Source organism: Phyllobates terribilis, unplaced genomic scaffold, assembly GCF_046119375.1.
Source record: "Phyllobates terribilis strain yellow unplaced genomic scaffold, ASM4611937v1 Scaffold_2__4_contigs__length_985480577, whole genome shotgun sequence".
Classification (NCBI taxonomy): Eukaryota; Metazoa; Chordata; class Amphibia; order Anura; family Dendrobatidae; genus Phyllobates; species Phyllobates terribilis.
This window is the reverse complement of record NW_027362762.1, coordinates 835,586,612-835,613,930: the sequence shown is the minus strand read 5'-3', so window position 1 is coordinate 835,613,930 and position 27,319 is coordinate 835,586,612. Positions and strand designations below refer to the sequence as shown.

Genomic DNA, 27,319 nt, shown 5'->3' with positions numbered 1-27,319 from the left:
ATCTCACACACCACATGGCCTGATAAGGTTGTAAAATGTTAAAATGACATTTTTTGGTGAATGCATTTGTCACGGTTGAAAACAATACAAAAGTGCAAAAACGCTACGTGTGAACATAGCCCAATGTGTGGAGGAGCATTTTTGTTTTTGGTTATTTATTTTGCTATATATACAAGTCATTACCCTGGAAAGGATGTTCCTTAACATATTTCCCAGGAAAATCCATTTTGGTTTTATTTTTGTATGTTTTATTGTGAGTCCGTAAAAGTGGCATAATACTCTGACAACGTTGTTGACAGCAGTGACCTGGGAGTAAGAAATGCTTCCAGGGGTCTTCCCCATGCTGTTTCCATGTCATTTGAGCACTGTTCCCATAGATTTGGGCAATTTTTAGGCCCTCTGCAGAACACCGGGGGGAGCCACCTGAAAAATGCTCGAGTTTCCCATAGACTTACATTGGGCTCGTTGCTCGGATCGAGCACCCAAGTATTCCAATGTGCTTGACCGAAGCATCGAGCACCCGAGCATTTTAGTGCTTCACTAGTCACCATTCTTTTTTTGGGGATTGAGGGAGGGGGGTATCATACTGTGTTTGGAGGCACTTTTGTTTGCATCATACTTTACTATCTGTTTTATTCAATGTTTTTTATCCTCTGTTATTACATATTTAAATTAGACCATTGAGCCATATGCTTTTTACTGCTCTTACATAACCTATTATTCCACTATAATTCCAAAAGTTTATTGTTTTATTTCATAAAGAAAAACTTCCTCAATTGTAGACATTTTTTTTAACAAATATCAAGGTTGGTCCGCGACTTTGTCCAAGCTTTCTAACTTTGGCCCTCTGTGTATTTCGGTTTGACATCCCTGGCTTAAAGGGTTATTCTCATCATGATAAAGGGTTACAATTACAAAGAGGTTGTAAAAGCAAACAACTTTGCAATTTTACTTTTGATTAAAAATCCTCTCCATTCTTAAGAAGAGACCTCCTCTGCAACCGGCGGCTGGTATCTTAGGCTTGGAGTTCAGTGCTTACCAGCTCTTTGCTATAGACTCTATAGAGCGCTAATGTATGAGTTGTTTTTCTAAACTAAATCCTCAGTATTCAGGTTAAATTGGCATGTTGGCACTTTGCGATAAATTGATTGCAGTTTGGGCACCTCTAAAAGGTTCGCCATAACTGGTATAGCATATCCACATCTTTTCCAATGTTTTTTCTGTTGTAGAAAATCTGCAGAATTTACACCACATAAGAACTTAAACTTAGGCTATGTGCCCACGTTGCGTAAATGAAGCAGAAAATTTCTGCTTCATTTCCGCATGTCCTCTCCCGGAAAAATGCATGCGGAATTCCGCACGCGTTTATCGCGCGTTTTTCACGCGTTTTCGATATGCGGAATTGCCTTGCGTTTTTTCATGCATTGAATAAGGCAATTCCACATGCGGAAACGCAAAATTAATGAACATGCTGCGGATTTTTGAACGCAGCATAAATGCTGCGGAAAAATCCGCAGCATGGGCATAGAACTTGCGGATTCTCATTGGGGACCATGGGGTGCGGATTAACAAGCGTTTTACAAGCGTTTACGCTGCGGAAAATCCGCATCAAAAACGCTTGTAATCCGCAACGTGGGCACGCAGCCTTAATGACTCATAAGAAGTAGGACCTCATTAGAAATTTTATCTTGCGGCCCAGGAATTCACACTATGCCTCTGGTTAGATTCAGACATTAGGTGAATAATTTTTCAAGACTACGAGAAGTTCTAGAGTCATAAGATCCACTTTACATTATGCCCTTACTTATTATGCAAAGACTTAAATAACTAATGGAAATAGGTTTTAAAAGAGTAAAAATTATTCCATCATGTTAAAATCCAGCAGTCTGTACACAATAAATTATTGGAGTCTGATACACATTTCAAACCCTAGTTCCTGGGTTACCAATCATAACCTGACAGCTAATTGGTAGTTTATGCAAATGGTAACAAAAGTGTATCACCAACATTTTTTTATTTCAAACCAGTTATTTTCAAGTTGTTAAATGTGACATTTATGACCAGTTACATTTGTATAGTATTGTTATATGCATGCAGCCCGTATTAACATACTTAAATTGGACTGTAATTAATCATTCTTTCTTGCCATCTGTGGTTAAGCCTCTCAATGTACGCAGGAAGGCACACCCAGCATTACACCCCTTGGCTGTGGTTTAACCTACACCTACCAGTTTTGGGGAAATATATTTGGATTTTATTAGTGCTCAGCAATTCAGCGAACATCACGTATATATTCCGAGAGCGATAAACTGCAGGAATCAAACAAACCTGACTTCTCATGGTCACACAGTAAGGTTTAATGGTGTCACTATTGTGCAAGCAAAGGCTTTTACGTGAATGTGTTACAAATACTGAAATGAAAGCAGAAACTGCAGCATGCAGAATTGTGTCTGAAAACATCCCTGCAATTAAGTTATCCCACATCCAGGGCCGTATTTGCCATTCATGCTGCCCTTTAACCCCTTTATGACCTATGACTTATAGGCACGTCATAGATTGCCTCCCCATTTTGGTGCGGGCTTTGGCACTGAGCCCGCATCTTTCCCAGCACATGACCGCTGATTTGACCAGCTGTCATGTACCCTTAACAGCCACGGGTGGAATCAAGATACACCCGCGGCTGTTAACATGTTAAATGCCGCTGTCAATCTCTGACAGTGGCATTCAGCTTGTGATTAAAGGAAGCACGTCACAAATCCCGCCCATCGGCGCCCCTGTCACATGATCACGGGAAACAGATGGGTGGGCATGACAGCTGCCCTGTGCTTGTCATTGCAGATCTCCTATGGACGCCGGCCCATAGGAGATGTTCATTTCTGTTACATATAGCGGGGTTGAAGCCCGGCAATACGTAGCACAAGTGATCGGATGATCGCAGCTTCAAGTCTCCTAAACAAAAAGTGGAAAAAAAATGTTTTAAAAAATATTAAAAAGATATAAAAGTTCAAATTATCTCCATTTTGTCCTTTTTTTGAAAATAAAACAATAATAATAATACAAATAATAATAATACACATATTTGGTATCTCTGTGTTCAGAAACGCCAGATCTATCAAAATAAACTAAATTAATCCGATTGGTAAACGGTGTAACGAGAAAAAAATCAAAATGCCAGAATTACGTTGTTTTGGTCATTGCAATAAAATGCAATAACAGGCGATGTTACGATACTGGCGTAGCACTGCTTGAATCCAGCAGCCGAAGGAGCACGAGCAGGAACAGCAATAGATGTTCTTGGAGGTTGTACGAAAACAACCCAGAGATAAATGAGAACAGCCTGGGTAAGAAAGTTGAGGAGCTGGAGATTGGAAGTAGACTAACGGCGAGACACAATACTCAAGCAATGAGTGAAAGATCCATGTGGCCATGAGTGAACGAAAGTTCATTTTAAAAATTGTTTGTGTGTGACCGTGTACAGAACATACCACATCTCCTGGGCAGTGAAATATTTTACCTCACAAAATTAATCCTCTGTGATCCCCTGCTGTAATGTCTGTATTGTCTTCTGCTTCCACCCCTGCCCAGGAGCAGTGGTATGTTCCGTACATGGTCAGACACAGACAATTTTTAAAATGAACTTTCGTTCGTGGGAAAACCCCTTTAAGTGGGTCCAAACAGGAAACAAGATGGGTTCCACAGATCCAGAATCTGGCATCTTAGGAAAGGGCAATTGCAGAACACAGCAGCAGCCTCCAGTGGTAAGGAGTGAAATTGCAGCACAATTATTAAGGTGAACAATAGCAGCCACTAGTGGTCAAACTGTAGAAGAACAACAGGAACCTTGACAGGCAATCAAAACATTGCATCTACCCCAAAATTGTATCAATAAAAAACGATAGCTCGGCGCACAAAAAATAAGCCCTAACCCAGCCCCAGATCCCAAAAAATGGAGACGCTACGGATCTCGGAAAATTGCGCCATTTTTTTTTTTTTGTTTTTTTACCACTTAAATAAAAAAAAACTACACGTTTAGCATCTACAAACTCGTAATGACCTGGAGAATCATAATGGCAGGTCAGTTTTAGCATTTAGTGAACATGGTAAAAAATCAAAAAAACTATTGTGGAATTGCACTTTTTCGCAATTTCACTGCACTTGAATTTTTTTGTCAGACACCTCCACTACTAACCCAGTAGTAAAAAGAAATAAACACAAACACTAAAAATTTTCATTTGAAAAAAAAAAAAACTCCCCCATAAAGGCTATGTATACAGCTTGGAGTTAATATTAGTAGCCTTGGAAGCTCCATGGGTATTAGCCACTTCTGTTATGCTCGCGCCCGGACTGACTGGCGTGATTAGTGATCCCACTGTACCATGAACCGAGGAGTGCCTGGAGGGGTGTAACTAAGTATCAACCCTATCCGACCAAGGTCGCACGGCGGCTAGTCGACTCCGTGGACCAAGGAGGAACTGAGCAGAGGGACCAGGTGCGACTCCAGGTCAGACCCCGGTCACAGTTGTTGACCCACACCGGGGAATGCAGGAACAGGCAGGTGGGTACTGGCAAGTACGGCTGGTATGCAGACAGGTGGGCACTGGCAAGCACGGCTGGTATGCAGACAGGTGGGCACTGGCAAGCACGTCTGGTATGCAGACAGGTGGGCACTGACAAGCACGGCTGGAGTGCAGACATGGAGGTACTAGCAGGTTGGAGCGCAGGCTGGATTGGGTCCAGTACAGACTGGGAGACAGGTACAGAGCCGCAGATTTGGCAGACAAGCAGAGTAAAGTAAAAACCGCAGGTGCAGTGGGCAAGTCAGAGCAGAGCGGAACAGCCGGAGCGGTGGACAAGGCAGAGCAGAGAGAAACCGCAGGTGCGGTGGACAAGGCAGAGCAGAGCGGAACCGCCGGAGTGGTGGGCAAGGCAGAGCAGAGAGAAGCTGCCGGAGCAGTAGGCAAGTCAGAGCAGAGAGAAGCCGCCAGAGCGGTGGGTAAGGCAGAGCAGAGGGAAGCCGCCGGAGAGGTGGGCAAGTCAGAGCAGAGAGAAGCCGCCGGAGTGGTGGGTACGTCAGAGCAGAGGGAAGCCGCCGGAGCGGTGGGCAAGTCAGAGCAGAGAGAAACCGCCGGAGCGGTGGGTAAGTCAGAGCAGAGGAAAGCCGCCGGAGCGGTGGGCAAATCAGAGCAGAGGGAAGCCGCCGGAGCGGTGGGCAAGGCAGAAAGGACAGGGCTCTGTTCACATGGAACAGACTGGAAAATACAGGAAGATATGGAGGAAGGGAAAAGGGACAAGCAGAACCAGATACAACCAAGGTACTTCCTATGAAGTAGCGAGTGGACACAAAACTCACAAACAGAAGTACAGAGACAACGAGTAGGAGTTAGGTGCAGGTTCAGATACTGCAGGAAAAGGGAAGGTACGGACATAGAGAAAAACAGGTAACAGACTAGGATACAGTTCAGACAGGAACTGCTACTGCAATGAGATACAAGAACGAGCCTGGGAATACAGCCCCCAGAGTGGTGGAAACAGACTAGAAGTCACAGGTAACAGGCCTGGCAATACAGCCCCCAGAGTAGCGTAAACAGACTAGAAGTCAGAGATAACAGGACAGGACCTGGCAATACAGTTGCAAAGACAAACTGAGTGAAGGTGTTGCTCAGACACATCCTACTGGGTGGAGGGGGTTTAAATATCCAGTGACTCACAGCAATAGGCTGGTGACGCATTAGGGGTGCGCCCACAGCAGCTATAAGAATCAGGAAGTAACCGGGCCGCCTCCCTAAGCTGTCAATCAAGGGACATGCACACAGCATGAACTGGAGCAAGGTTTGTAGGCTGGACTGACAGGTAAGATTGCGGTCTTGCATAGTGGGAGGTGGTGCACTATGCAAGCACGCCGCCAGGGATGTTACACCTTCCCAGGCTAAAATCATCCGCCCCAGCTGTCCGCTTTCCCTCTCCTGGTTAATAAAATCACAGGGAACCCCACACCATTTTTTTTCAAGAAATGTACTCATTTAATAATAAATTACATGAACAGTAAGGTACACGCGCTAAGTACGGATTATATATATCACATATTTATATCTATCTGTATATCTATCTATTATCTATATATCTATTATCAATATATATATTATCTATCCATATATCTATTTATTATCTGTTAACCTATCTAATTATCGCCGAGATTTTGGCGCTATATGCAAATGCAAATTGGGGTGAGCCATGTTTTCCTATTTGTATACACAGCTGCTGCATATGATCAATTATGTATTGATATGAGTGTTATGGCTATAAGCCTGTTTACATTGTTTTTTTGCACTATGTCACTTTACACTGATTATGCACCATCATGTCTTGTAATATTATTTATCTGAAAGATTATGTATATTATGCACTTTTCATGTAATTGCTGCTGATTACTATTGTAATTAGATCGCCTTAAATACTCTGCACTTGCACCTTACTTATGCTTGAGAAATGTCCACAATTTTGGACCGAAACGTTGCCATATGGGCTATTAAACCTTATCACTTTATTCTACTCTGTGTGCTGCCTCCATTTTTGCATTGATATCTAAAGGACTGGTATGTACCTGGGGGGCTTTTTTTGCACCAAAAACATATTTTTTGTGCTGTTTCCTATTTTTTGATTTTTGTCTATTACCTTTCTGGAAGCGTGGACATTATTTGGATATGGCTACTGCTAAGCTGGATATTCACAATGTTTTTTGTTATACCATGGCAGATGAGGAGAGGATCCTTGGAGGAATTAAGGGAGAGGCGACATTCCTGGACACACCATCTTCTTCTGATTTGAAACGCAAGTATAGCGTACAAACAAAACGATTACTCACACTCCAACTCCATTTAATGACTTTGAAGGAATATTTTGAAAATAGAAGAATTCCCAGAGGTTTGAGATCCAATATTCGTCCAAATTTATTTTTGAATAATAGTGTTTTTTGTGATAAATTTTTATCTTTATCTAACAAATATGCTATGGATTTACTACTCCTGAATATGGAATATTTACAAGAGGAAATTTCAATCCTGAGTGTCAGTATTTTGGATATAGAGGTTAAATTAAAGGAATTGGTGAATCCTGAGATATGGTCAAAATTTAAAGAGACCGTTGATACACGGCTACAAAAAGTTAAATTTGATCTAGAAGAAACTAAGAGACATAAGTGGACCAGGGATGCGGAGGACTACTGTTTGGGTAATGTTTATGGTGCGGAGGACTACCGTTTGGGTAATGTTTATGGCGGGAAGAAAAATGGAGGCAGAGCTGTCTTTGATAAGAAATCCTATAATAGATCAGGTGGTTATACTCTCTCTAAGGACTGTCTCAATATGTATAATACCTTACATTTTCCAAACCGTATTTCCAGAAAGATTGATGGAAACAGGGGACAATGGAGGACAAGAAGAGGTGGAAGGAAACACAACCATGGAGAAAAGGGAAACAAGACAAAGAAACCAGATGAATCCATCGAAACAGACAACAGTAAGGTCAAAGGAACAGAATTGGTAGTTAATCTTTCCTCTAAAAATTTATCCATGGAGGCGATTAATGTTTTGTCCAAGGGTTTATAATTTAGTTTTAATACACATGTGAATTGGTTTAAACTTGAAACTGAACTATATAAGTTTTTTAGATCCATAAAATGAAAGTATTGGTATGGCAGTGATAAAAAAACGGATAAAAATACGGATATTGATATCACCAAAAATGTTTTGAGGTTACATGATGTGAAGCTCAGTAACAAGAGTGACTTTGTACCTTTAATTAATGAGCCCGCTATAGAAGCCTACATCACTGCAGTAAATAGAGATATTGAGGACTTGAAACGGTCCTACACTAGGAATACTTTCAGACATCCTAATTTTACCAAGAATGATTATAGAGTTTTGGATTCCTTGATCCATGACGGCGACCTCACGATCAAACCCGCTGATAAGGGGGGAGCGGTCATCGTCATGGATACAGTCAAATATATAGCTGAAGTAGAGCGACAGTTATCGGACACCGAGGTATATGAGGAATTAAATGGGGACCCTAAATATGTAATTATAAGGAAAATTAAATTCATCTTAGATGAAGCTATCCATCAAAATATCATTGATGAAGATCTATATAAATTTCTTATGCATGATAATCCTGTTACACCGGTGATATACATACTCCCTAAAATACATAAGTCTCTTGTAAATCTCCCCGGACGTCCAATCGTCTCAGGGAGTGATTCCCTGTTCAGCTGCATTACTATATATCTTGATAGGGTCTTAGGTCCTCTATCTAGACAAGCAACATCTTTTGTGTTAGACACTACAGATTTTTTAAGGAAATTAAATTTGGTTGCAATTGAAAGTAAAATAATTTTGGCTTCCTTTGACGCGACCTCTTTGTACACGTCAATTAATCATGAAGTGGGACTTGCGACAGTGAGTAAGAAACTGGGTGAGACTGATTATACACCAAGGAAAAGTGACTTTATCATGTGTCTGTTGGAGCTAGTGTTGAAAAATAATTATTTCCTCTTTGGTGATAAATATTATCTACAACGTAGAGGGACTGCCATGGGGGCCAGCATGACTCCCACATATCCTAATTTGACCATGATGGTCATGGAGGAGGACCTTATCTATGTGTCCCACCACTTCAAACATGTTCGGGGGTGGTGGAGATACATAGATGATGTCCTCCTCCTTTGGTCTGGATCTATGGAGGAATTGGTGGAATTCCATGTTTTTTTGAATAACCTGGATAGTGATATTAAATTTTATACTTTTGAGCTCAGATACAGAGATACAATTTTTGGATGGTCTGATTAAGTATGAGAATCATAAATTGAGTACGGAATTGTTTGTTAAACCGACGGATAAGAATAATTTATTACGATATGATAGCCATCACCCACGTAAAATGGTGGAATCCTTACCATATAGTCAGTTCTTAAGAGTTAAGAGAATTGTTAGCAATGAAGGAAGACTTGGGACTACTTTGGACTCTATGGTTGACAGATTTAGAGAGAGGAAGTACCCTAAAAAACTTTTGAATAAATGGAGGGAAAAGGTTGAAAAAATAGATCGCACTGCCCTGTTGGATAAAAAAGCCAGTGGGAATACTACTTTGGAGAGAATCCCATTGGTTACAACCTTTGGTAAACAGAGCAAATGGCGAATATTGCTAAAAAACATTGGCCTATGCTTAATTGATGTTTGCCAGAAATTAAAGAGTTTAAAATGCCCCCGTTAATTTCATATAAACGGACTAAAAACATTATAGATAGATTAATACGGGTGGATATTGGTCCTCAGAAGACAATAACCCAGGGTTCACTAACTGGGAGACAAAGATTGGGTTGCTTCCCATGTCTCAATTGTGTAAATTGCCCAAATTTCAACATTCAATAAGTGGAGTGATATATACAATCAAATACTATCTTACATGCTCTTCTGACTATATTGTTTATTTACTGCAGTGCCCGTGTAATTTACTATATATCGGTGAGACGACTACAGATTTCAAGACTAGGATGAACAATCATAGACACTCTATTAGGAAGAAAAGACTCGACTTACCTGTCTCTAAACATTTCATAGAGAAGGGACATCTTGAGAGACAATTGAAACTTAGAAGATGAGGAGATAGGGTGCGCCTCCTCAAGATCAGGGAACTTGAATGGATTAGGAGACTTAAGGCCCCGTCACACATAACGAGATCGCTAGCGAGATCGCTGATGAGTCACGTTTTGGTGACGCAATAGCGATCTCGCTAGCGATCTCGTTATGTCTGACAGGTAGCAACGATCAGGCCCCTGCTGTGAGATCGCTGATCGTTACAAAGCTTCCTGGACCATTCCTGGGTCGTTGCGCTCCCGCTGGGCAGTGTGCATCGCTGTATTTGACACCTTGTCAACAACCTCGCTAGCGATTCAGAACTGAGACACGTAGAGGTGCATAAATTGGACTTTTCTGCGTTCATCGTCCCCGCTTGGTGGTCGCTACTGCGTCCTTGTTTTTTCAAATCCCACCAGCGTTCTCCGGCTGTGACTCCACTTTGAACAAATCAGACATCTTTAGCAAAGTAGGTATTGTTTGGGGTCTCAAATGAGTTTCCATTTTTAATTCATTTATAGGACATCTACCAATTATCTGCTATCATTGCTCTTCAGGGAGGGAGGGCTTGGCTTCAATAGCGATCTCGTTAGCGATCTCGTTATGTGTGACGGGGCACCAGGACCGTTAAAATACTGGCAGCAGTTGTCGCGGCAGGTCTTCGCATCGTGGGTGTTTCTGCCATGTCCCACTGGTTGAAGGCCTGCAATTGCAGGATCGTTTGCACGCTATTCACCGAGCTCCACTTCCCCATTGGCTCGGTCCACAGAGTCCACAAAGCCAGGCGGACAGTGTGTAATTGCATCACATCGACGAAGAAAGTTTTGAAGCGTGCAACAGGCCAAAAGAACAGAGTCTATTGATTTAAGCTTCATGTTAATTGGCGTATGAAAAACTCTGAAGCGGTTGGCCACGACAGCGTGTCAGAAAACGTGCTGTGTGGGTGTGTGTGCACGAGACCCCTAAAATATCTGCCCATGCAAAAGCATATATATACAGATAGAAGCCAAGCCCTCCCTCCCTGAAGAGCAATGATAGCAGATAATTGGTAGATGTCCTATAAATGAATTAAAAATGGAAACTCATTTGAGACCCCAAACAATACCTACTTTGCTAAAGATGTCTGATTTGTTCAAAGTGGAGTCACAGCCGGAGAACGCTGGTGGGATCTGAAAAAACAAGGACGCAGTAGCGACCACCAAGCGGGGACGATGAACGCAGAAAAGTCCAATTTATGCACCTCTACGTGTCTCAGTTCTGAATCGCTAGCGAGGTTGTTGACAAGGTGTCAAATACAGCGATGCACACTGCCCAGCGGGAGCGCAACGACCCAGGAATGGTCCAGGAAGCTTTGTAACGATCAGCGATCTCACAGCAGGGGCCTGATCGTTGCTACCTGTCAGACATAACGAGATCGCTAGCGAGATCGCTATTGCGTCACCAAACTGTGACTCATTAGCGATCTCGCTAGCGATCTCGTTATGTGTGACGGGGCCTTTAATACTTTGAAACCACACGGCCTTAATGATAACTTTAAATTGAGTGTGACCCTCTAGGAATGATCGCTAGCCAGATTTTCTCTCCTTTGTGAATTTGTTTGTCGTACATGGTATAAATCTTAGGTGTTTTTATTGTAGCGTCGGCGTCCCTGCCTCCTGCTAGGCAGGGACGCTGTTCCCCTCACCTCTCCGCTCCATGCCCGGCGTCCTCCTCCCGCTCTGCTGGCAGCGCGCGCTGCTTCCCGGCCACTGTGCTTAGGGCGCGCGCGCTCCCCCTCTCTTAAAGGGGCCGCGCGCGCCGTCCTAAGGAGTCCCCGGCCAATGGCCGGAGGACCTCACCATATATAAGGCACCTCCTCCAAAATGGAGGTGCCCGAGCAATGTTGTTGCAAAGCCTTCACTCTGCTTCAGCCCCCAGGTCCCGTTACCAGTTACCTGACAGTCACCTGTCAGATTCCTGCTTGATACCTGCCTGATATCCGTTTACCTGCTTGCAAGCCTGCGGTCCGACGGTCTGCCTTCCGACACCTGTCAGTCTGTCTATGGACCAGCCTGCCCGCTCACCTGGGAGCGCTCATCTGCTACCTGCCTGCTAGCCTACCTGGAGGCTCCGCCGTCACTTGCCGTGACCACCTGCCTGTCCAGAAAGTCTTGCCTGCTCACCTGGGAGCGCTCACCTGCTACCTGCCTGCTAGCCTACCTGGAGGCTCCGCCGTCACTTGCCCTGACCACCTGCCTGTCCAGAGACTCTTGCCTGCTCACCTGGGAGCGCTCACCTGCTACCTGCCTGCTAGCCTACCTGGAGGTTCCGCCGTCACTTGCCCTGACTACCTGCCTGTCCAGAGACTCTTGCCTGCTCACCTGGGAGCGCTCACCTGCTACCTGCCTGCTAGCCTACCGGGAGGCTCCGCCGTCACTTGCCGTGACCACCTGCCTGTCCAGAGACTCTTGCCTGCTCACCTGGGAGCGCTCACCTGCTACCTGCCTGCTAGCCTACCTGGAGGCTCCGCCGTCACTTGCTGTGACCACCTGCCTGTCCAGAGACTCTCGCCTGCTCACCTGGGAGCACTCACCTGCTACCTGCCTGCTAGCCTACCTGGAGGCTCTGCCGTCACTTGCCGTGACCACCTGCCCGTCCAGAGACTCTCGCCCGCTCACCTGGGAGCGCTCACCAGCCACCTGCCTGCTGTCCTTCTACCCAGAGACTGTCCCCGTCACTTGCCGTGAGTACCCGTCCTTCTACCCAGAAACTGTCCCTGTCACTTGCCGTGACTACCTGCCCTTCTACCCAGAGACTGTCCCTGTCACTTGCCGCGACTACCTGCCCTTCTACCCAGAGACTGTCCCTGTCACTTGCCGTGACTACCTGCCCGTCTTCCCTGGGAGCCACCCGCTTCCTTACAAGGACTGCCCCCTTGTATAGTTGCTCAGAGGTTCCGCCTCCCAGACCCGTTACATTTATTCATTTTTATATTCTTTTTTCTTTGATTCTTTAGATCTGCTGATGCTGCAAGACAAAGGAGGACATGACTCATCCCCATATATATATTATTGAGATCGTAATGTGTTATGAATTATATATTATATATAAACCTTTTATTTATATTGCGCTATGTTGGATTAGAAATGTGGATTTCATTATATGCACTTACCTTGGAGTCCGTGATCCAATATGATTATACAGCTCTATTTATGACATGATAACCCTTGTATGGTTCTAGGGTAGAGATGTGTTCCTCACAGGTTCATATCTCCCCTATACCTTTGGCCTCTGGGTTGCTTACTCCAGCACATGGGGGGCGTTCTCATGCTACTTGGGCCTATGTCTTATTTTAAACCACAGGATATTTACTTTAATGCTTTATTATTATTTGGATACAATCCTTCTATTTGTAATATCTCTGATATTATATGAAAATTGGGCAAGTTTCCCTTCTCCAATATGGTAGGCAGTGCTCTTTATACTGCTTTGTGCCTCTAGATCATGTGACGCCCATGATGCTCTATGGTGCGATCATGTGATCACCATGTGACAGATGTTGTGGGCGATATGCCCTTTTTCAAGATGGCGCTGGTATACCAAGTCTTCTTTTGCACAGATGCGGAAGTCCTTGCCTCCTGTTCTCACATGCGTGGTATTAGCTACAGGAACGCCGAGATTTTGGCGCTATATGCAAATGCAAATTGGGGTGAGCCATGTTTTCCTATTTGTATACACAGCTGCTGCATATGATCAATTATGTATTGATATGAGTGTTATGGCTATAAGCCTGTTTACATTGTTTTTTTGCACTATGTCACTTTACACTGATTATGCACCATCATGTCTTGTAATATTATTTATCTGAAAGATTATGTATATTATGCACTTTTCATGTAATTGCTGCTGATTACTATTGTAATTAGATCGCCTTAAATACTCTGCACTTGCACCTTACCTATGCTTGAGAAAGGGCCACAATTTTGGACCGAAACGTTGCCACATGGGCTATTAAACCTTATCACTTTATTCTACTCTGTGCGCTGCCTCCATTTTTGCATATATATATATATATATATATATATATATATATATATATATATTAGATGGATAAATAGATCCAATTTATTAAAGAAAAATAAAAAAACTCCCACTCCGATCCGCCGTAGTCCATGGATTCCCACGAGGTCCCACGTTGCTCAAAAACCTACGAAGCCTCGTTCTGAGAACGAAGCTTCATAGGTTTAGCAGCCGCCACTGCTGGGTCTAAAGCTGCACTCCGCGAGACCCGACGGCTGTGATAAGTGGTGACATTAGTAAGGTTACCGCAGTTCACAGTCACCAGGTCACACAGAGGGCAGCGCGAGAGCCGGAATGATGAGAAGTAACATCACCGCTCATCATTTCGGCTCTCGTGCTGCACAACGTAAGATTTGGCGGCTGTGAGCTACAGTAACCTTACTGATGTCACCGCTTATCACAGCTGCTGGGTCTTGCAGAGTGCAACATGGGACCCGGCAGTGACTGCTTCTCCAGTCTATGGAACTTTGTTCACTGGATGAGGCTCCATATGGTGGACAACGGAGAAGGGGATCGTCGTGGGACCTCCATGTGGACTACGGTGGACTGGTATTTTTTTTTTTAATAAATTGGTGAAAGTTTTTTTTTTGTGTGTGTGTTTATTTCTTTTTACTCCTTGGTTAGTAATGGGGGTGTCTGACAGACTCCTTTACTAACCCCTGGTCTTGATGTCAGCACCAGCATTCATTGTAAACAATGAATTACTCTCTATGTTGTGATCAATAAATAGTATATGCAAAACTTTTGGCAGTAAATTTTCTTTAATTAAATGACCATACCTCTATTCAAAAGTATTTTCAATATACAACTATGATGTATAGGTTTTTCAAAAGTTGTTGTGAAGGGGATAATTAAACATGAATGTCTATGCTTCAATAGCACCTCAGTTGTTTCATTTTACATCAATATATTGGCAAGCAAAGTGAAAATCACGAAAATTCAGTCACTGTCCAAATATTTCTCGACCTAATTGTATAAACCATAATAGGGTCTTTAGTAGTTGGGCGAACCCGAAAGGTAAAGTTCGGCGTTCGTACCGAACATCTACTGTTCAGTCCCGGACCCCGAACACAGACTTCCTATGGAAGTCCGTGTTACTGTTTGGGTTCGGGTGTTTTTGCGCAAGTGACAGTGCAGAAAACACAGGCTTTGATTGCGGTAATTGCATTACCGCGATCAGAGCACTGTGATATCATGCTGACAGGTGTCAGCGTGATGCCACAGCTGTCAAAGTGATCTGGTTTCCCACACTGTCACTTGCATGACAGCGCAGGAAACCGCGATCAGAGCACTGTGGCACCATGCTGACAGCTCTCAGCATGATGCCACAGCCATGACAGGTGACCCGGCGGTAAATAGCTTACCGCGGGTCATAGGTGCCGGCTGATGGTATTACTACCACCATCAGTCGGTGCCTCCTGTCATAGGAAACAGTGGCCACAGGCTCCGCTGGATGGGAGCAGTAATCTCCCATCCGCCAGCATCTGTGCTCTGCTGAGTGTAAAAAAAGAAATGTTACAATTAATAAAAAAAATAGTAAATTAAAAATAAAACAGATTATACTCACCTACACCTTGTCCCCTATGTTCTCTGCACCTGCAAAAAATAACAAATAAAAAAACACCATATACTCTCCTTACAGCTAATCCCCGAAGCCCTTGATCACCTGCAATAAAAGTAAAATAATAAACCAACCTCATCCTCACCTTTCCGATGTCCAAATAACGAAAGTCCCATGAAGATTCCATGAACAGAGTGGCAACATAGTATATCACTGCTCTGTTCATTCGCCGGCAATACACTGACTCAGTGTATAGCCAGCAAATGAGGTTGCGCATGTGCAGTGAGTATTTTCCCACGCATGCAATGAGCTTAACTTAGTTCAACTCATTGCATGCGTGGGAAAATATTCACTGCGCATGCAGTGACCTGATTTGCCGGCAATACACTGAGTCAGTGTATTGTTGCCAAATGAACAGAGCAGTGATATACTATGTGGCTGCTCTGTTCATGGAATCTTCATGGGACCCTCGTTATTTGGACATCGGAAAGGTGAGGATGAGGTTGGTTTATTATTTTATTTTTTTTACAGGTGATCAAGGGCTTCAGCTGGAATGGGCGTGACGGTAAGTTTGGTTTAATTTAGAATATTAAAGGAATCCTGTTTTTATTTCAAATAAAATGTTTTATTCTGGGTGTGGGTGTTTTATTTTACATTTTACTTGAACTATGGGGTTACTAATGGGGGCGTCTTATGTACGCCTCTCCATTACTAACCTGGGCTTGATGTCAGCTGGCATTATAAGCTGACATCAACCCCAACCCTATAACCCCACTGCCACCGCTACAGGGCAGTGGGCAGAGCGAGGTTAAGTGCCAGAATTGGCGCATCCTATGGATGCGCCATTTCTGGGGAGGCTGAGGGCTTCTGTTTCTAGCCTCGGAGGGGGCCAATATTCATCTTCCCTTCCTAGGCTATTAATATCAGCCCCCAGCTGTCTGCATATCCTTTGCTAGATGTTAAAATAGGGAGACACCAAGTCTTTTTTTTGGAGGGTCCCTCATTTTAAAAGCCAGTAAAGGCTAAGTATACAGCTGGGGGTTGATATTAGTAGCCTGGGAAGCTCCATGGGTAGTACTCTCTTCCCAGGCTAAAAAAATCCGCTCCAGCTGTCCGCTTTCCCTCTGCTGGTTAATAAAATTACGGGCGACCCCACAACATTTTTTTTCAGAAATTTACTCATTTATTACTAAATGACATGAACAGTAAGGTACACACACAAAGCACTGATAATATACTGTACAGACCAAAAGTTTGGACACACCTCATTTAAAGATTTTTTTGTATTTTCGTGACTACATTCACACTGAAGGCATCAAAACTATGAATTAACACATCTAGAATTATATACTTAACAAAAAAGTGTGAAACAACTGAAAATATGTCTTATATTCTAGGTTCTTCAAGGTAGCCACCTTTTGCTTTGATGACTGCTTTGCACACTCTTGGCATTCTCTTGATGAGCTACAAGAGGTAGTCATCGGAAATGGTCTTCCAACAATCTTGAAGGAGTTCCCAGAGATGCTTAGCACTTGTTGGCCCTTTTGCCTTCACTCTGCGGTCCAGCTCACCCCAAACCATCTCGATTGGGTTCAGGTGTAGTGACTGTGGAAGCCAGGTCATCTGGCGTAGCACCCCATCACTCTCCATCTTGGTCAAATAGCCCTTACACAGCCTGGAGGTGTGTTTGGGGTCATTGTCCTGTTGAAAAATAAATGATGGTCCAACTAAACGCAAACCGGATGGAATAGCATGCCGCTGCAAGATGCTGTGGTAGCCATGCTGGTTCAGTATGCCTTAAATTTTGAATAAATCCCCAACAGTGTCACCAGCAAAGCACCCCCACACCATCACACCTCCTTCTCCATGCTTCACGGTGGGAACCAGGCATGTAGAGTCCATCTGTTCACCTTTTCTGCGTCGCACAAAGACACGGTGGTTGGAACCAAAGATCTCAAATTTGAACTCATCAGACCAAAGCACAGATTTCCACTGGTCTAATGTCCATTCCTTGTGTTCTTTAGCCCAAACAAGTCTCTTCTGCTTGTTGCCTGTCCTTAGCAGTGGTTTCCTAGCAGCTATTTTACCATGAAGGCCTGCTGCACAGTCTCCTCTTAATAGTTGTTGAAGAGATGTGTCTGCTGCTAGAACTCTGTGTGGCATTGACCTGGTCTCTAATCTGAGCTGCTGTTAACCTGCGATTTCTGAGGCTTGTGACTCGGATAAACTTATCCTCAGAAGCAGAGGTGACTCTTGGTCTTCTTTTCCTGGGGCGGTACTCATGTGAGCCAGTTTCTTTGTAGCGCTTGATGGTTTTTGCAACTGCACTTGGGGACACTTTCAAAGTTTTCCCAATTTTTCGGACTGACTGACCTTCATTTCTTAAAGTAATGATGGCCACTCGTTTTTCTTTACTCTTACGCTTTTTTCTTGCAATAATACAAATTCTAACAGTCTATTCAGTAGGACTATCAGCTGTGTATCCATCTGACTTCTGCACAACACAACTGATGGTCCCAACCCCATTTATAAGGCAAGAAATCCCACTTATTAAACCTGACAGGGCACACCTGTGAATTGAAAACGATTTCCGGTGACTACCTCTTGAAGCTCATCAAGAGAATGCCAAGAGTGTGCAAAGCAGTCATCAAAGCAAACGGTGGCTACTTTGAAGAACCTAGAATATAACACATATTTTCAGTTATTTCACACTTTTTTGTTAAGTATATAATTCCACATGTGTTAATTCATAGTTTTGATGCCTTCAGTGTGAATGTACAATTTTCATAGTCATGAAAATACAGAAAAAACTTTAAATGAGAAGCTTTTGGTCTGTACTGTATGTATATATATATACATTCTATTAAATCTATTATCTATCTTAGATAGCCAATTAGATAGGTCAACAGATAATAGATATATAGGAGGGGGAGACTTTTCCAGATGGGTGATGACCATGGCGGCCATTTTGAAATTAGCCATTGTGGATCCAACTTTATTTTTTTCAATGGGAAGTGGGTCATGTGACACATTAAACTTATTGAGAATTTCATAAGAAAACAATGGTGTGCTTGGTGTCAACGTAACATTATTCTTTCATGAGTTATTTACAAGTTTTTCTGTGTTTACAGCCATTGACATGTTGCAGAGGTTAACACGTGAAGAGCGGATAGAAATTGTGTTGATGTTTGGTGAACGCAGTACCCGGGTCATTGCAGCAGATTTCAATGCAAGACACCCTACGAGACCACCCATCTCCCATGCTACAGTTAGCAAACTGCTTGCCAGATTTTGTGAAACAGGTTCAGTGTTGGATTTGCCAAAATGTGGACGCAAGAAAACTGTCACTAATGAAGAAACATCAGTGGCTGTCCTAGCTTCATTCAGCAAGACCCCACAGCGTAGCACTCGTCGCATGTCACTGGAGAAAGGTATCAGTCGAACATCCCTTCGGCGGATATTAGCTACTCACAAATGGCACCCTTACAAAATCCAGCTGCTGCAGCATCTCAACGAAGATGACCCAGATCGGCGAACTGAATTTGCAGAATGGGCAAAACAAAAATTGGAACAGGATCCTCAGCTTACACAGAACATTATGTTCAGTGATGAGGCAAACTTTTTTGTGAATTGTGAAGTTAACAAACAAAACCATCGCTATTGGTCTGACACTAACCCACAGTGGATAGATCCCACCAAGACTGTTGGAACACAAAAATTGATGGTATGGTGTGGTATATGGGGTACAAAGTTAGTGGGGCCATTCTTCATCAACGGAAACCTCTATGCCACTGGATATCTGAAATTGCTACATGATGATGTGTTGCCCTATCTAGATGCATAGTGAGCACTTGGAACCCCCAGGTGCTTCACAAATTGATTCGTAAAAATGAAAAAGTGGAAAAAAAAACACTTTTTTATTTTTACGGCTTAATTTGTGAAGCACCTGGGGGTTCCAAGTGCTCACTATGCATCTAGGTAGGTGCCTTGGGGGGTCTAGTTTCCAAAATGGGGTCACTTGTGGGGGAGCTCCAATGTTTAGACACACAGGGGCTCTCCAAACGTGACATGGTGTCCGCTAACGAATTGAATGGAAAATCGGCTCAAATTGTTGGCGGACACCATGTTGCGTTTGGAGAGCCCCTGTGTGCCTAAACATTGGAGCTCCCCCACAAGTGACCCCATTTTAGAAACTAGACCCCCCAAGGCACCTATCTAGATGCATAGTGAGCAGTTGGAACCCCCAGATGCTTCACAAATTGATTTGTAAAAATGAAAAAGTGGAAAAAAAAACTCACTTTTTTATTTTTACGGATTAATTTGTGAAGCACCTGGGGGTTCCAAGTGCTCACTTTGCATCTAGATAGGTGCCTTTGGGGGTCTAGTTTCCAATGTTTAGGCATACAGGGGCTCTCCAAACGCGAATGGTGTCCGCTAACAAATTGGAACCATGTCGCGTTTGGAGAGCCCCTGCGTGTCTAAACATTGGAGCTCCCCCACAAGTGACCCCATTTTGGAAGCTAGACCCCCCAAGGCACCTATCTAGATGCATAGTGAGCACTTGGAACCCCCAGGTGCTTCACAAATTGATTCTTAAAAATGAAAAAGTATTTTTTTTCCCACTTTTTCATTTTTACGAATCAATTTGTGAAGCACCTGGGGGTTCCAAGTGCTCACTATATATCTAGATAGATGCCTTGGGGGGTCTAGTTTCCAAAATGGGGTCACTTGTGGGGGAGCTCCAATGTTTAGGCACACAGGAGGTCTCCAACCGCAACATGGTGTCCGCTAACAATTTGAGCCGATTTTCCATTCAATTTGTTAGCGGACACCATGTCGCGTTTGGAGGGCCCCTGTGTGCCTAAACAGTGGAAACACCCACAAGTGACCCCATTTTGGAAACTAGACTCCTCAAGGATTTTATCAAGGGGTATAGTGAACATTTTGAACCCAGAGGTACGACACAGAATTTGATAACATTAGGTCATCATATTGAATAAGTTGTCATTAGTCTTGAACGCAAGTGCTCGCTACTTGAGTTTGCATCGGGTACTCAGGTATGCACCATGTACTGCGTGTGCTCGAGTGACATGCTGGAGTCCCTGCCCCGCATGTTTCACGGTTATTAGACACCCCAAAAAACATGCGGGGATCGCTCATGCATGGCAGGCAATCCCCGCAAAGTTTTTTTGGCCGCGAAGCATATGGGGCGGAGATTCGAGCAAGTCACTCAAATACCCACGATACTCAATGCATACCAGAGCACCCGATGCAAACTCAAGTAGCGAGCACTTGAGCTCAACACTAGTCGCCATATCGTCATCTTTTTTTCTTACTTTTGAAAAAAATCCCAACCCCATCACAACCCTAACCCCTACCCCAGCCCTAACCCTAGCCCAACCCTAACCCTAGCACAACCCTAACCCGAGAGTTTATTTTTTACGCCGTTCCTCGTGCGGTATAAGTGATTAGACGACTTTATTCTTCGGGTCGGTGCGACTACAGAGATACCAGAATATCAGGTTTTTATGATTGACAGCTGTCACAGACTAAAAGACGCATTTTTTGTTAAATCTAGTATTTGCATCGCCATATTTTGAGAGCTATAATTTTTCCATATTTTGGCAGACAGAGTCATGTGACAGCTTGTTTTTTGCAGGATGAGTTGACGTTTTTATTGGTGCCATTTTCAGGCACGTAACATTTTTTGATCGCTTTCTATTCCGATTTTTGGGAGGCAGAATAAACAAAAACCAACAATTCAGGAATTGTTTTTTTTTTTTTTTGTTTTTTTTTTATTCTGTTCCGCGTGTGGTAAAAGTGATAAGGCAACTTTATTCTTCGGGTCAGTACGTTTAGAGCGGTACCACATTTATATTGTTTTTCTATGTTTTGGCGCTTTTACACAATAAAAGCTATTTTATAGAGAAAATTATTTTTTTGCATCGCTTTATTCTGAGAGCTATAACTTTTAGATTTTTCGGATGATGGAGCTGTATGGCAGCTTGTTTTTTGCAGGACAAGATGACATTTTCAGCAGTACCATTTTTATGTATATTCGTCTTTTTGATTGCGTGTTATTCCATTTTATGTTTGGCAGTATGATGATAAAGCATTTGTTTTTTGTTTCGTTTTTTTTTTTCTTTTTTACCGTGTTCACTGAAGGGGTTAACTAGTGGAACAGTTTTATAGGTCAGGTCATTCCGGACGCGGCGATACCAAATATGTGTACTTTTATTGTTTGTTTGCTTTTTTTTCATAATAATATTTATTGATGGGTACATTATATTTTTATTTTTGGTGGATTATTTTTTTTATTTTTTTTAAAATATTTTTACAATTTTTTTTTATTTTATTTTTCACTTTCTGGGAGTTTTTACACTTTTTTACTTTGTCCCACTCTGGGACTTTCACTTTTTTTATTCTGATTGCCTGCATAGCATAGGAATGGAGCACCATCCCTGTGCCATGCTGGCAGTCAGCGCTGCACAGTGAGAACATTGTTTGGTCGTGCACTGCGCATGACCAAACAATGTTCCTGCTGCCTGGTGACCCGGATGTTGTCATGACGACATAGCGGTCGTCATGGCAACACCCGGGAAGCCGCGGCAGACAGCGCTGGAGGCCGGAAGAGGAGGTGAGTATACCGATCACCTCCCCTTGCCACCGCAATGCTGCGATCGACTTCGATCGCAGCATTGCGGGGGTTAATGTGCCGGGAGCGGTGCGGTGCTGTGACAATCAGCTGACACCCGGCGGCTGTGTGGGCGCGCGATCGCGATGACGTACTAATACGGGTCAGGCTCTTAAAGCCCAGGGCTCAGACGCATATTAGTACATCATGGGCTTTAAAGGGGTTAATAGCCTAGGAAGGGGCCATGAATATTGGCTCCCTCCGAGGCTAGAAACAGGAGCCTTCAGCCGTCCCAGAAAGGGCCCATCCATAGGATGCGCCAATTCTGGCACTTAGCTTCGCTCTGCCAATGCCCTGTAGCGGTGGCAGTGGGGTTATAGGGTTGGGGTTGATGTCAGCTTATAATGCCAGCTGACATCAAGCCTAGGTTAGTAATGGAGAGGCTTATATAAGACGCCCCCATTACTAACCCCTTAGTGTAAGTAAAATGTAAAATAAAACACCCACAACCAGAATAAAATATTTTATTTGAAATAAAGACAGGATTCCTTTAATATTCTAAATTAAACCATACTTACCGTCACGCCCATTCCAGCAGAAGCCTTGATCACCTGTAATAAAAATAAAATAATAAATCACCTCATCCTCACCTTTCCGATGTCCAAATAACGAGAGTCCCACGAAGATCACATGAACAGAGCAGCCACATAGTATATCACTGCTCTGTTAATTTTCCTGCAATACACTGACTCAGTTTATAGCCGGCAAATAAGGTCACCGCATGCGCAGTGAGTATTTTCCCTGAATTCAACTCATTGCATGCGTGGGAAAATACTCACTGCGCATGCGCAGCCTCATTTGCCAGCTATACACTGAGTCAGTGTATTGCTGGCGAATGAACAGAGCAGTCACAAACAGTGTGGCCACTCTGTTCATGGAATCTTCATGGGACCTTCGTTATTTGGACATCGGAAAAGTAAGGATGAGGTTGATTTATTATTTTACTTTTATTACAGGTGATCAAGGGCTTTGGGGATTAGCTGTAAGGAGAGTATATTGTGTTTTTTTTATTTTTTATTTTTTGCAGGTGCAGGGAACATCGGGGACAAGGTGTAGGTGAGTATAATGTGTTTTATTTTTATTTTAATTTTTTTTATTAATTGTAACATTTCTTTTTTTACACTCAGCAGAGCACAGACGCCGGCGGATGGGAGACTACTGCTCCCATCCAGCGGCGCCTGTGCCCGCTGTTTCCTATGGCAGGAGGCATCGGCTGATGGTGGTAGTAATACCATCAGCCAGCGCCTATGACCCACGGTAATCTATATTCCGCCGAGTCACCTGTCACAGCTGTGGCATCATGCCGAGACCTGTCAGCATGATGCCACAGCGTTCTGATCGCGGTAATCCAATTACAGCGATCAGAGCCTGTGTTTCCTGCGCTGTCACGCAAGTGACAGCGTGGGAAACTAGGTCACTGTCACAGCCGTGGCATCATGCTGATACCTGTCAGCATGATGTCACAGAGCTCTGATCGCGGATCAGAGCCTGTGTTTCCGGCGCTGTCACGCAAATGACAGTGTAGGAAACCAGGTAAATTCAGGTCCCCCATTCAAATGAATGGGGTCCGGGTTCGGGTATTGTTCTGGTACCCGAACCTGAACTTTAAAAAAACTGTTCGGTTATATTAGCCGAACCCGAACAGTGACGGGTTTGCCCATAACTTGTCTTTAGGAGTCAACTTCTATTAAGATATTCAGCACTAAAAAGCTGTACTAGAAAATGTAAGTAATTTAGATGCACTGTCTGCTTTTCTAGGAAACTTGTATAACAAAAAATTTGGCCATTATTATACCACTTTACTCTATACATAGCATGGATCATTTTTCTTCCTTCTGAAAAACTCTATATGTCACTTCACACTATCATTTACTATTCGAATAAGTCGATGCAACATCTTTTAAAGTAACACGTAAGGCACGGGAAAAGTTTTACTAAAGTCTATGACCTCCAGAGCTTAGTGTAGCTAAACACGGCCACAATATAGATGGGGGAGTCAGCAAGACAAGAGACTATACAGGATTAATTCTGTCATTACAGCAATTATTGAAGGTTAATGGAGTTGTCAGCTCATTAGGAAATAAAATCTTATCCTCTAATTGACATTATGCACTACTTCATAAAGGGTAATTTTTTAAGTTTCACAGTTTGGTCTCTATTTTATCTGTCATAGCAATTTACAGTTAGGTCCACATATATTTGGACAGAGACAATATTTTTCTAATTTTGGTTCTAGACATTACCACAATGAATTTTAAACAAAACAATTCAGATGCAGTTGAAGTTCAGACTTTCAGCTTTCATTCGAGGGTATCCACATTAAAATTGGATGAAGGGTTTAGGAGTTTCAGCTCCTTCACATGTGCCACCCTGTTTTTAAAGGGACCAAAAGTAATTGGACAATTGACTCCAAGGCTATTTCATGGACAGGTGTGGGCAATCCCTTCGTTATGTCATTCTCAATTAGACAGATAAAAGGCCTGGAGTTGATTTGAGGTGTGGTGCTTGCATTTGGAAGGTTTTGGTGTGAAGTAAACATGCGGTCAAAGGAGCTCTCCATGCGGGTGAACAAAGCCATCCTTAAGCTGCAAAAACAGAAAAAAACCATCCGAGAAATTGCTACAATATTAGGAGTGGCAAAATCTACAGTTTGGTACATCCTGAGAAAGAAAGAAAGCACTGGTGAACTCATCAATGCAAAAAGACCAAGGCGCCCACAGAAGACAACAGTGGTGGATGATCGCAGAATAATCTCCATGGTGAAGAGAAACCCCTTCACAACAGCCAACCAAGTGAACAACACTCTCCCAGAGGTAGGCGTATCAATATCCAAATCTACCATAAAGAGTAGACTGCATGAAAGTAAATACAGAGGGTTCACTGCACGGTGCAAGCCACTCATAAGCATCAAGAATAAAAAGGCTAGACTGGAATTTGCTAAAAAACATCTAAAAAAGCCAGCACAGTTCTGGAAGAACATTCTTTGGACAGATGAAACTGTTAGAACTCTCCTGTTGGTTTTTTTCTAGTTTGCTGGTCACATGACCTTTTTTGCCTATTTAATTCGGCTCCGCCCTCCTGGCCTTGCTGGACTTCATTGTATTTACTACTCTTGAGCTAGCTTGGTGCTCTGTTACCGTTCTCTGTTAGTTTTGCTAGGTCTTCGGACCTCTATGTTCTTTGTTGTGTGTTTGTCTTTGACTGCTACAATTTCTGCTAGGAGGTGTCCAACTTTATCCCAGTCCCTAGTTCTTGTAGGGATCCCTCCCTTGCATCTATAGGTCTTCGTACAGACTAGCCGAGGACTTTGGCGGGTCTGATCGCAGGATCAGGTTCCCCGTTATATCGTAGGGATCCAGTTTAGTTCTATTGTAGGGACAGATCTCCTGTCTTTCCTTAGTGCTTGTAGCAGATCATAACAGTAAGTCCAGCCCAAAAAAAAAAAAAAAATTTCTCTAAGGAAAGACCTCCAGTTTTCCATCATGGTCTCGGTTCAAGATTTGGCTCAACGCTTGCAGGGACTCTCTGGAGGTGGCCGAGCTCCAACAACACGTGAGGTTTTACAGTTATTAATGGACAATTCGCTTTTTGCTAAGCTAGAGAAATGTGAGTTCGCTGTACAGAGAATTAGTTTTTTGGATTACATTATCTCCAGTGAAGGTTTTGAGATGGACCCGGTTAAAGTTCAAGCTGTGCAGGAATGGCCTAGGCCTATTGGTTTGAAATCGATACAGAGGTTTTTGGGTTTCGCCAATTATTACAGAAAAGTCATAAAAAAATTTTCTATTATTGTCAAACCGCTGACCAATCTCACCAGGAAAGGTGCTAATGCGGTTCAGTGGACTTCTGAGGCCATTGAAGCTTTTGTGCTTCTTAAGGAGAGGTTCACCTCTGCTCCCATCCTTATGCAGCCTGATGTGACTAAGCCGTTTTTGGTTGAGGTTGATGCTTCTTCTGTGGGGGTCCGTGCGGTGTTGTCTCAGGAAAACAAGGATGGAGTACATCCCTATGCCTTTTTTTCAAAAAATTTTTCTGAGACTGAACTTAATTACGATATTGGTAATCGGGAATTGCTGGCTATTAAACTCGCATTTGAACACTGGCGTCATCTCTTGGAAGGTGCTGAATTTCCCATTCAGGTTTTCACTGATCATAAAAATCTGATCTATCTTGATGCTGCCAAACGCTTGAATGCCCGTCAGGCTAGGTGGGCCCTTTTTTTCTCGCGGTTTAATTTTTCCGTTACTTACATCCCGGGTACCAAGAATGTTAAAGCGGATGCTTTGTCTCGCAGCTTTTCTCCCATGGTCGGTGCTGAGGAGGAGGAGAGCATTTTACAAGAAGGTGTTGTGATTGCTGCTTTGGACTCCGTTTTGGAGGATGAGATTCTTAAAGCTCAGGAGAATGCCCCATCTAACACTCCCCATGGGAGGTTGTTTGTGCCTAGGACCTTTTAGGAGAGATTTGTTTGTTGAGTGTCATGAGTCTCGGTTGGCAGCTCATCCAGGAATTTCTGAGACCAAGAGACTTGTGGGTCGCAGTTTTTGGTGGCCTAGATGGCAGAAGGAAGTCATTAAGTGGGTGCGTCAATGTACTGTGTGTGCTAGATCCAAGTCTTCGCATGCTCCTGCTGCGGGGTTGCTTTGCCCTCTGGAGGTTCCTAGTGCACCTTGGACACATCTGGCTATGGACTTTATTACTGACCTTCCCCCCCCTCTGAAGGTTTCACGGTCATCTGGGTGGTCGTGGACCTTTTTAGCAAGATGTGTCACTTGGTTCCCTTCATCAAACTGCCTTGCGCTAAGACACTCGCTAAGGCCTTTGTCAAGGAAATTGTCAGACTACATGGCGTTCCTACTGACATTGTTTCTGATAGGGGACCTCAGTTCGTGGCTCGTTTTTGGCGTGCCTTTTGTGACAGGTTGGGAGTGCATTTGTCATTTTCATCCGGATATCATCCTGAGTCTAATGGCCAGACGGAAAGAAAGAACCAGGATGTTGAGCAGTTCTTGCATTGCTTTGTGGCAGACAATCAAGAGGTGTGGTCTGAGTTTCTGCCACTTGCTGAATTTGCTCTTAACAACCATACATCCTCTTCTGCTGGGTGTTCGCCTTTTTTTTGTTGTTCTGGGAGACATCCGTCTTTTAGGTCATTCTCCAAATTGGTATCGGCTGTGCCTGAGGAGGAGAGTTTTTCCGGTGATTTGGAGAGAGTTTGGACGGATGTGCGTGATAATCTTCAGGAGGCTAACAAAAAATCTAAGAGGTACTTTAATAGGAAACGGCAAGCGGTTTAGTTTGCTATTGGTGACATGGTTTGGTTGTCCTCTAGGAATCTGCGATTGAGGATTCCTTCTAAAAAGTTGGGTCCCAAGT

The 27,319-nt window shown here is 43.4% G+C and overlaps 1 protein-coding gene across 4 annotated transcripts in view; it reads right to left on the bottom strand.

Moving 5' to 3' along the window:
• The window catches only part of RAP1GAP2 (RAP1 GTPase activating protein 2), a 1,112,678-nt gene that overhangs the window by 916,453 nt on the left and 168,906 nt on the right, over positions 1–27,319 (bottom strand). The window lies entirely within an intron of this gene.